Raw genomic sequence first — 11,717 nt, forward strand, 5'->3', positions numbered from 1 at the left:
AACCAATCTAAACCTTAACATTTCAATATTATATCAACATGAAGTAATGCGGAAGACTTAGACTCATTAATAAAAATCAATAATCAACTTCTATAACTCAAAACTTATCATTCCCCAAAATCTGGAAGTCATCACCACAAAAACATCTACGATCAAATGACTAAACTAAGAGTATTCTAAAAGCTAAAAATACATAAGAAGCTAGTCCATGCCGGAAGTTCAAGGCATCAAGACTTGAAGAAGAAGATCCAGTCCAAGCTAGAAGCATTAGCTCACCCTGAATTTTCGATGTAGTAAGACTGGCTTGAATTACTGTTTAGTTGAAGACGATGACACGTTTGCTGCACTCCACAAATAAACAAGAAGAGAACATAAAAGTAAGGGTCAGTACAAAACACGGGTACTGAGTAGATATCATCGGCCAACTCAAAATAGAAATCAATATATACCGAGTAATATCATAAAATCAACTATGATACTCAACATGTAGCAACAACAAATACTATATCATTAACAATTACCGTCAAGTTCACACATGATGACTCAAGCCTCGATACCATACTCATTTGGGAATTATGTTCTTTAGATTGAGTATATAAACATCTTTCAAGATTCATTATCTTTATTTCTCTTTGTCGGCACGTGACACTCCGCTCCCTCATATTCATTAATCCTCTTGTGTCGGTACGTGACACTCCGATCTCCTAAATCTACGTGTCGGTTCGTGACACCCGATCCCTTAATTCTACGTGTCGGTTCGTGACACCCGATCCCCTAAATCTACGTGTCGGTTCGTGACACCCGATCCCCTAAGTCTACGTGTCGGTTCGTGACACCCGATCCCCTAATTCTACGTGTCGGTTCGTGACACCCGATCCCCTAAATCTACGTGTCGGTTCGTGACACCCGATCCCCTAATTCTACGTGTCGGTTCGTGACACCCGATCCCCTAAATCTACGTGTCGGTTCGTGACACCCGATCCCCTAATCTCTTTCTATCAATTCATCAAGCCTTCTTTCTCACCAAGGCATCATCAATCTCATTACTTTAGTTCATCAAGCCTTCTTTTATATCAAGGCATCATCATTAACAAGAGATTAGGTTTTTATCAAGATTTGGGATTCAATAGCTTCATCATGCTTAATATAATCACAATTATATAATCACGTTCATGCATGCATACAATTAAGCACATAGCAGGGTTTTACAATACTACCAATACATATCATTCTCTATTAAGAGTTTGCTATGAAAGCATGAAAACCATAACCTACCTCCACCGAAGAATTGAAATCAAGCAAGTTAATCCTCAAAGCTTGGTGCTTTCCTCTTCTCTCGATCGTTTCTCTCTCTCCCTTCTTGTTCTTTCTGTTTTCTTATTCAAACCCTCTTTCTTTTACCCTAATTAGTATATAATTAAGAATAAAAGATGGCAATAATACCCCACTAATTAACTTAAGGTTACCTCTTTTAACTCCCAAGAATTTGAGTTATTAATATAAACCCACGAAATATATAATTATAGCAGGAATAGTCCAAAACGCCCCTTTAAAACTTAACCAGAAATCCGACTCCAACTGGGATTACGCAAGCTATGACGGCCCGTCGCGCCTGCGACGGTCTGTCCTGCTGCCCGTCACAGAGTTCAGAGACTCAATTTCTCTGAAGAATCTGTGACGGTCCGTCACACCTGTGACGGTCCGTCCTGCCATTCCGTTACGAAGTTCAGAGAGTCGATTTCAGTACCCAATTTTCAGTTTTTCTAAGTGTTTTGAAACGAGACCCTGCGACGGTCCGTCGTGCCCATGACGGTCCGTCGTGGGGTCCGTCGCCTCAGCCTGTTTTTTTCCAGAAATAAAATCTGCTACTCAAAACGACTAAACAGGTCGTTACATAGATACCAATTTACCCATCGTTCATCCCCGAACGATCAAAAGAAGGAAAACAAGGGCGAAAAGGAGTACCTGAATCTGTAAACAGATGTGGGTATTTTTCTCGCATATCCGCCTCCTTCTCCCAAGTGGCTTCTTCAACGGGTCGATTCTTCCATTGCACCTTGATGGATGCAATCTCTCTTGACCTCAACTTGCGAACGTCTCTATCTAAAATAGCAACAGGCTCCTCCTCATAAGACAAGTTCTCATCAAGCAAAACTGAATCCGAACGGATAATGTAGTTTCCATCCCCATGGTATCTTTTCAACATCGACACATGGAATACCGGATGTACTCCGGACAGCCCTGGAGGCAAGGCTACCTCATAAGCCACCTCTCCTACTCGCTTAAGTACTTCAAATGATCCAATGTACATTGGACTTAGTTTACCCCTTTTACCAAACCGCATCACCCCTTTCATTGGTGAAACTTTCAACAAGACTTGTTCACCCTCCATGAACTCTAAGTCTCTAACCTTTCGATCTGCATATTCTTTTTGTCTACTTTGCGCCGCTAGAAGCTTTTCTTGAATAGACTTCACTTTCTCTATCGAATCCTTCAAAAGGTCAGTAGCCCAAGGCCTAACCTCAAATGCGTCAAACTAACCAATGGGAGACCTACACCTCCTCCCATATAGTGTCTCAAATGGAGCCATATCAATACTCGAGTGATAGCTATTATTGTATGAAAATTCCGCTAAGGGTAAGAAGCTATCCCAATGGCCACCAAATTCTATCACGCACGCACGAAGCATATCCTCCAACACTTGAATTGTTCGCTCAGACTGACCATCGGTCTGAGGATGGAACGCAGTACTAAGGTCCAACCTAGTACCCAATTCCGCATGCAATGTTTTCCAAAACTTAGAACTAAACTGCGTACCTCTATCTGATATGATGGATAGTGGAACCCCATGCAATCGAATGATTTCTGAGATATAGATCTTGGCTAACTTCTCGGCATTGTAAGTCACCTTAACCGGAATAAAATGAGCAGACTTAGTTAACCTATCAACAATCACCCAAATAGAGACATACTTACCCATTGTCCTTGGAAGACCAACCACAAATTCCATTGCAATTCTTTCCCACTTCCATTCCAGAATGGGCATTCTCTGAAGTGTTCCTCCGGGCCTTTGGTGTTCATACTTTACTTGTTGACAGTTTGGACACTTGGCAATAAAGTCAACAATATCACGCTTCATTCTACTCCACCAAAAGTGTTGCTTTAGGTCACGATACATCTTGGTTACACCCGGATGTATAGAATACCTTGAACTATGAGCCTCTGTCAGAATAGTGTTGATTAAATCATAGACGCGGGGTACGCATACCCTTCCCTTGATCCTCAAAACACCTTCCTCATCAATTTGTGCTTCCTTAGCCTCTCATCGCAATACCTTATCTTTAATTCTGCGCAGGTTCTCATCATCAGACTATCTTCCCTTAATCTTGTCAAGAAAGGAAGATCTTGCCTCCACAGAAGCCAACAATCCTCCCTTCTCATTTACTTCTAATCTCATCAAGTCATTAGGTAGAGTCTTAACCTCTCTAGCCAGTGGGCGTCTAGAAGCTTGCAAGTGAGCTAGACTTCCCATGCTTCCCGCTTTTCTACTTAAAGCATCTGCCACAACATTCGCTTTTCCCGGATGATACAAGATAGTGATATCGTAGTCCTTTAGTAACTCCATTCATCTCCTCTGCCTCAAGTTCAAATCTTTCTGAGTAAAGACATACTGAAGGCTACGATGATCCGTGTAGACCTCACACTTAACCCCATATAAATAGTGTCTCCATTGCTTTAATGCAAACACTACCGCAGCCAATTCCAAATCATGAGTTGGATAGTTACGTTCATGCACTTTTAATTGTCTTGAAGCATAAGCAATCACATTCTTCTCTTGCATTAGCACTCCACCCAAACTCGAATAGGATGCATCACAATAGACAGTGAAATTCTTACCTTCCACTGGCAAGGTAAGGATTGGTGCGATAGTCAATAAAGTCTTGAGCTTCTGGAAGCTTTCTTCACATTCTTCCGACCATACAAATGGAACATTCTGCTTAGTCAAGTTCGTCAATTGGGAAGCAATAGAAGAGAATCCCTTGACAAATCGGCGGTAGTAGCTAGCTAACCCAACAAAACTCCTTATTTCTGACACATTAGTAGGTCTTACCCAATTCTTCACTGTCTCAATCTTAGAAGGATCCACCATCACTCCATCCTTAGAAACCACGTGCCCCAAGAAGGACACTGCATCTAGCCAAAACTCACACTTAGAGAACTTGGCATAAAGCTTTTTCTCCCTCAACATTTCCAATACCATTCTCAAATGCTCCTCATGTTCCTCCTTACTTTTGGAGTATATCAGTATATCATCAATAAATACGATCACAAAGAGATCCAAATATGGCTTAAAAATCCCGTTCATCAAACTCATGAACGCAACAGGGGCATTCGTAAGACCAAAAGACATCACTACAAATTCGTAATGCCCATACCTCGTTCTAAAAGCAGTCTTTGGCACATACGTTGCCCGTATTTTCAATTGATGACAACCGGATCTCAAGTCAATCTTAGTGAAGACACAAGCACCTTGTAACTGATCGAACAAGTCATCAATGCGAGGAAGAGGATACTTGTTCTTTATGGTTACCTTGTTCAACTGCCGGTAGTCTATGCACATCCGAAAACTCCCATCCTTCTTCTTCACAAACAAAATCGGAGCACCCCAAGGAGATGCACTTGGTCTAATGAAGCCTTTGCTCAACAACTCTTGAAGTTGGGCTTTTCACTCCCTCTACCTCTATCACGAAGTCCACCACTTCTTGAAAGGATTTCGCTGTAGCCACTACCTGTAAGGCTGAAATCCGCAACTCTGATCTCAACCCCTTCACAAAACGGCGATTCCGCTCTTATGGACTGAAACAAAGTTGGGTGGCATACCTTGATAATGCACGAAACTTAGCCTCATATGCAGTAACCGACATCCTACCTTGATCTAGGCTCAAGAACTCATCTTTTTTCCTATCCCTCAAAGTTCGGGGGATATACTTCTCCATAAACAAGCTAGAGAATGATGCCCAAGTCATAGGTGGTGCCTCTGTTGGTTGACACTCAATATGTGACCGCCACCACATTTTGGCGTTCCCTTGAAACTGATAAGTCACAAACTCCACACCAAACTGTTCTACTATACCCATCTTGTGTAGTAGCTCGTGACAGTCAACCAGAAAATCATAAGCATCCTCCGATTCAGCACCCTTGAAGACCGGAGGTTTCAATTTCAAGAACTTACTGAAAAGTTCATGCTGATCATTTGTCATTATAGGCCTAGTAGTCAGACGTGGAAATGTGCCTATGTCCAATGAGGCCTCCATACGAGGAGCCATAGTGACTGCATGTTGTACTTCTGAAACCGGAGGTATTGGCGCAGAAAACACTGGAGGTGCCTGACCTTGATCAGACAACCCACTGAGATAGGCGAGAACCTGATTGATCATCTCTGGGGTAGGTTGGGGTGGCAATTCCTCATTCTGCACTTATTCAGTTTCCCCATCCTCCCCTTCTCTCATTACTTCCTCAGTCGGTGGAGGAGTCACTGCCCTAGTATCAGATGGGCTAGGTGCTCGTCCTCTTCCCCTAGAAGACGTTCTCCCATGACCTCTACCACGGCCTCTTGCCGCTGCTCTTCTTCGAGCTACAACCCAAGTGGCTGGCTCAGATGCACCCTGCTCCGCCGGTGCTGGTGTTGGTGTTGGCGTAGTCGTAGTCGTTGCTCTAGTTCTAACCATCTGCGAAAGAGAGTGAAGATGGTCAGATACCAATTCGTATCGCCTAGATACCAATTGGACTCAAGTAGTAGCACGAAAGAAAGAATGAAAGAGTGAAATTTTCCTAAAGTCTTATAGCCTCTCAAGGAAAAGTAAAGGCGTCCCCCTACCGTTCCTTAAGACTCTACTAGACCTGTTCTTGTGTGATGAGACCAACGAACCTAATGCTCTGATATCAAGTTTATCACGACCCAAATCCGGGCCGCGACTGGCACCCACACTTACCCTCCTATGTGAGCGAACCAACCAATCTAAACCTTAACATTTCAATATAATATCAACATGAAGTAATGCGGAAGACTTAGACTCATTAATAAAAATCAATAATCAACTTCTATAACTCAAAACTTATCATTCCCCAAAATCTGGAAGTCATCACCACAAGAACATCTACGATCAAATGACTAAACTAAGAGTATTCTAAAAGCTAAAAATACATAAGAAGCTAGTCCATGCCGGAAGTTCAAGGCATCAAGACTTGAAGAAGAAGATCCAGTCCAAGCTAGAAGCATTAGCTCACCCTGAATTTTTGATGTAGTAAGACTGGCTTGAATTACTGTTTAGTTGAAGACGATGGCACGTTTGCTGCACTCCACAAATAAACAAGAAGAGAACATAAAAGTAGGGGTCAATACAAAACACGGGTACTGAGTAGATATCATCGGCCAACTCAAAATAGAAATCAATATATACCGAGTAATATCATAAAATCAACTATGATACTCAACATGTAGCAACAACAAATACTATATCATTAACAATTACCGTCAAGTTCACACATGATGACTCAAGCCTCGATACCATACTCATTTGGGAATTATGTTCTTTAGATTGAGTATATAAACATCTTTCAAGATTCATTATCTTTATTTCTCTTGTGTCGGCACGTGACACTCCGCTCCCTCATATTCATTAATCCTCTTGTGTCGGTACGTGACACTCCGATCCCCTAAATCTACGTGTCGGTTCGTGACACCCGATCCCCTAATTCTACGTGTCGGTTCGTGACACCCGATCCCCTAAATCTACGTGTCGGTTCGTGACACCCGATCCCCTAAGTCTACGTGTCGGTTCGTGACACCCGATCCCCTAATTCTACGTGTCGGTTCGTGACACCCGATCCCCTAAATCTACGTGTCGGTTCGTGACACCCGATCCCCTAATTCTACGTGTCGGTTTGTGACACCCGATCCCCTAAATCTATGTGTCGGTTCGTGACACCCGATCCCCTAAATCTACGTGTCGGTTCGTGACACCCGATCCCCTAATCTCTTTCTATCAATTCATCAAGCCTTCTTTCTCACCAAGGCATCATCAATCTCATTACTTTAGTTCATCAAGCCTTCTTTTATATCAAGGCATCATCATTAACAAGAGATTAGGTTTTTATCAAGATTTGGGATTCAATAGCTTCATCATGCTTAATATAATCACAATTATATAATCACGTTCATGCATGCATACAATTAAGCACATAGCAGGGTTTTACAATACTACCAATACATATCATTCTCTATTAAGAGTTTGCTATGAAAGCATGAAAACCATAACCTACCTCTACCGAAGAATTGAAATCAAGCAAGTTAATCCTCAAAGCTTGGTGCTTTCCTCTTCTCTCGATCGTTTCTCTCTCTCCCTTCTTGTTCTTTCTGTTTTCTCATTCAAACCCTCTTTCTTTTACCCTAATTAGTATATAATTAAGAATAAAAGATGACAATAATACCCCACTAATTAACTTAAGGTTACCTCTTTTAACCCCCAAGAATTTGAGTTATTAATATAAACCCACGAAATATATAATTATAGCAGGAATAGTCCAAAACGCCCCTTTAAAACTTAACCAGAAATCCGACTCCAACTGGGATTACGGAAGCTATGACGGCCCGTCGCGCCTGCGACGGTCCGTCCTGCTGCCCGTCACAGAGTTCAGAGACTCAATTTCTCTGAAGAATCTGTGACGGTCCGTCACACCTGTAACGATCCGTCCTGCCATTCCGTTACGAAGTTCAGAGAGTCAATTTCAGTACCCAATTTTCAGTTTTTCTAAGTGTTTTGAAACGAGACCCTGCGACGGTCCGTCGTGCCCATGACAGTCCGTCGTGGGGTCTGTCGCCTCAGCCTATTTTTTTTTTCCAGAAATAAAATCTGCTGCTCAAAACGACTAAACAGGTCGTTACAATTCCGCTTTCTATTCATACTTTTTAGGGAAAAGTAGGCAGTTAAGTAAAATTTATATTACTAAATTACTCATTATAGCTATATTTTGTTATAATTATTACTCACGACTAACAACACACATTAATTACGTGGGCTGACTTCGAGTTTGTATAATTAGCCACATTTGTATATGTATAATTCGCCAGAATATACAAATATATGTGTATAATATACAGTTATCTAATCGATATACATATACAATTCACTTCTCCCACTATCGGTGCTCTCTCTCGCGCCTCTCGCCTCCCTCTTCCAATCTCGATCGCCTCTCTCCTCTCTATCACAAGCTCGTTTGTCATATATACAAATGCATATGTATGATATACAATTATCTAACTGATACACATATACAATTCACCTCTCTCCCACTTTTTGCCCTCTCTCTGGCCCACTTTTTGCCCTCTCTCTCGGCTCTCTCCTCTCTCTTCCAGTCTCGCTCGCCTCTCACCTCTCTATAACATGTAGCTATGAATTATAATTATCAAACTGTAGTTATGGAGAGTAATTAGACTATTTTTGTGTGGACATATATATATATAGACACACTAAGTGATCATCACATTTTCATGAGTGATCACCATCGTCAAAGATGGCATAGTTGCAATGCTTTGACGTTGTGCCACAAATCCTTACCGTAGATATCCATGCAAACATATAATGTTTTAAGTATGAATAGAGATTAAAACTTTTAAAAATTCAAGAAGTTCACTCTTTATATAAAAATGTCACAATTGATGTTCTATAGACTTTATTATTATGAAAACTATATGGTTGAATCACTATTTCTTTTTATTATCAATTATATCATGATTATGATTGGATTTGTCGTCCTACTTTTTATAGTTCTTTTAGAATTTAAAGCATTTCATCAAAATATATCCCTAAATATGTAGTACATATATACTTTGACAAACACTTATCTTACGACGGATTTAAAATTTAAAAATTATTGATTTTTATGATAATTTTGAATTACTATCCAATAATAATGAGTTTTATTTTCCCTAAATATCTTTATCACTAGAATACAAACCTTTATTTATTTATTTATTTATTTTTATTTTGCATCAAAATATATCGTTAAGGAGAAAGGTTTATCGCTAAAATTTATTGTCAACCCTTTTTCTTTTTAACAATAATAATAGTCAAATATTTATAGATATTAGTGTATACAAAATTTGGAAAAAAACATTTTTAAATTTACGAACTAAATATATCTATAACAAAAATCACCATTCAATATCACATGACACATATTCTAAATCAATATGACAACAACATGTGATTAATAGGAAATAAATCATAATTTTACATGGTCATAATTGATTGAAGATAAATCTTAACTAACTACATGTGATTAATAGGAAATAAATCATAATTTTACATGGCCATAATTGATTGAAGATAAATCTTAACTAATCTTAAACTAAGTTAACTGTCTACAAGTTACAAACTACATTCACTTAATTAACTTATAACGTGCCAAAGTTGAACAAGTAAATTGATGCATTAATATCTATTTTAATTCAAATTTCCCTTTTTTGCAGCTCCATAACTTTTTATCTATCAATAAAATAAATACTTCTTTTGGCAAAAACAAACCATGTGTATTATAAATATATAGACTAAAGAATTCTAGATGGTGACATGATCTAAGAGTAATTAAAGAATTTTGACTAATCAAAAGTTCCTATCCACAAAATTTGATATCTCATTAATAAGAATTATCTCATTAATAAGAATCTCGCTTTATCTGAATTTTAACTGAAATTATTGTAACAATTTCAAATTTTATGCAGGAATCGTACAAAACAAAAAAAAATTAACGCACAAAATATATAAGTTTACATAAAATTTAAAAAATTTAGATAATATAATGTGGACGGTCTATCTGATGCAAACATCATTAGCTATAGCTAATTGCACGACTCAAAACACTATTATTTTTCTATAGTTTTACTTCCCAATATTACAACAACAAGAAGAAAATACTCACGGAAGATTTTAAATAGCTATAAATTCGATTATCAGTACATAATTTGTTTGTATCGATGAATTTTTTCCGCTGGGTATTATATTGTTGTCGTTATTATATTGATAGATTTCATCTAAGAATGGTGAAATTGAAAATTCTAACAAAAAGATACTAATCGATAAATAAATAAATAAATGAAAATATGCTATATCTAGAATGTTTTCAAAAATATGTTTTACCTTACTTGCACGACATATTTTTTTTGTATTAAAGGAAATTTAATTAAAACCATTTACTTACCTTTATTAGCTTTGACGTTGTATCATCAAATTGTCACAAATCCGTTAAAGGTCTTGTTAATCATTAATTACTACTATAAAAATAAAAAAATTTAATAGATAAATTATGTAATTAATAACAAAAACATTACTTTTACTATTTAACGATAGGTTTTCAAAAAATAATGTTAATTATTAACTATTTGATATATATATTAGCGATATTTTTTTTAGTTATTATTAACGATTACAATGAAAGTAAATTTAAGGTTTAGCAAACATAAAAATTATATCAGCGCTCTATAGCTGCAGTTTTGTTATTTGTGTTCCGTAGCAAACATAAAAATCATTTTAGATTTGTAAAAACGCAGGCATGTATCTTGTTAATATAAAGCGTAGCTATTGTATACGCATACTGATTAGATAATTGTACATATGTAACTACTATGTATATGTATCAATGATTATGTTTATATGTCTACATAAAATTTGCATTTGTATAAAATTGAATCAAAATAAAACATATGTATATCAAAATCTCTCTCTCTCCCTCTCTCGCTATATACAAAACAAATTATACATTGTCATTTGTGTTCGTATAAAGCGAGAAAGGCAAAAGTGAGCTGGTAATTGAAGATTCGTATTTGTATAATTATAAGTGTATATGATGAAAATTAATCTATCTATATTTATATATACAATTTTTTCTCGCTTTATACAAACACAAACACAAACACAATTTATAGTGTTTGTTTGTATAAAGTGAGAAAGGCGAGTGAGAGTGACAATCCAGACTTCTGGAGAGTAGCGAGCGAGATTTATGGAAAGAGAAACGAATGACATAATTTTATTACGAATTAAAATTAAATAAAATTATGATTGTAACATTTATTTTGAATTAATAACTTGTTATTTCATACGATTCTTCCGCAAATGAAATCTAAGCTATTTACTCCAAAGCCCATAACTAAGAATTAAACTTTATCAATATATAGTTTTTGTATTACCTTTATGTTTTCATGGATTAACTTTTATACTCATTAATGAATTGCAATAAAAAGAGATCACGGAATACCTCATTTGAACATCATATTTTAACTCATCTTCAATTTTAGTTAACTTTTTACATGTTTATCATTTGAGAATAACTTTTAGACATAGGTGAAGTTATGATTATCAAACATATCCATATGATGTATAACAAAAAAAGAAGAAGCTAAACTCTTATATATATATATATATATATACACGATATTGAAAAAACATTTAGAATTTGATTAAATTTTAAATTTCACATGCGCTACATAAATTGAGACAAAAGGAATAACAATATTATTTAACAATTACATTTAAATCAGTAAACTAAAATAGTTAACAATTCAATTTTTTTTTAAAAAAACATTACAAATTCGATTGAATCTTAAAATTTCATGTGACTGATAAATTGAGACAAAAATAGTCATATATATCAACTGAAAA

The sequence above is a fragment of the Solanum lycopersicum genome, chromosome 4, assembly GCF_036512215.1.
Source record: "Solanum lycopersicum chromosome 4, SLM_r2.1".
NCBI lineage: Eukaryota > Viridiplantae > Streptophyta > Magnoliopsida > Solanales > Solanaceae > Solanum > Solanum lycopersicum.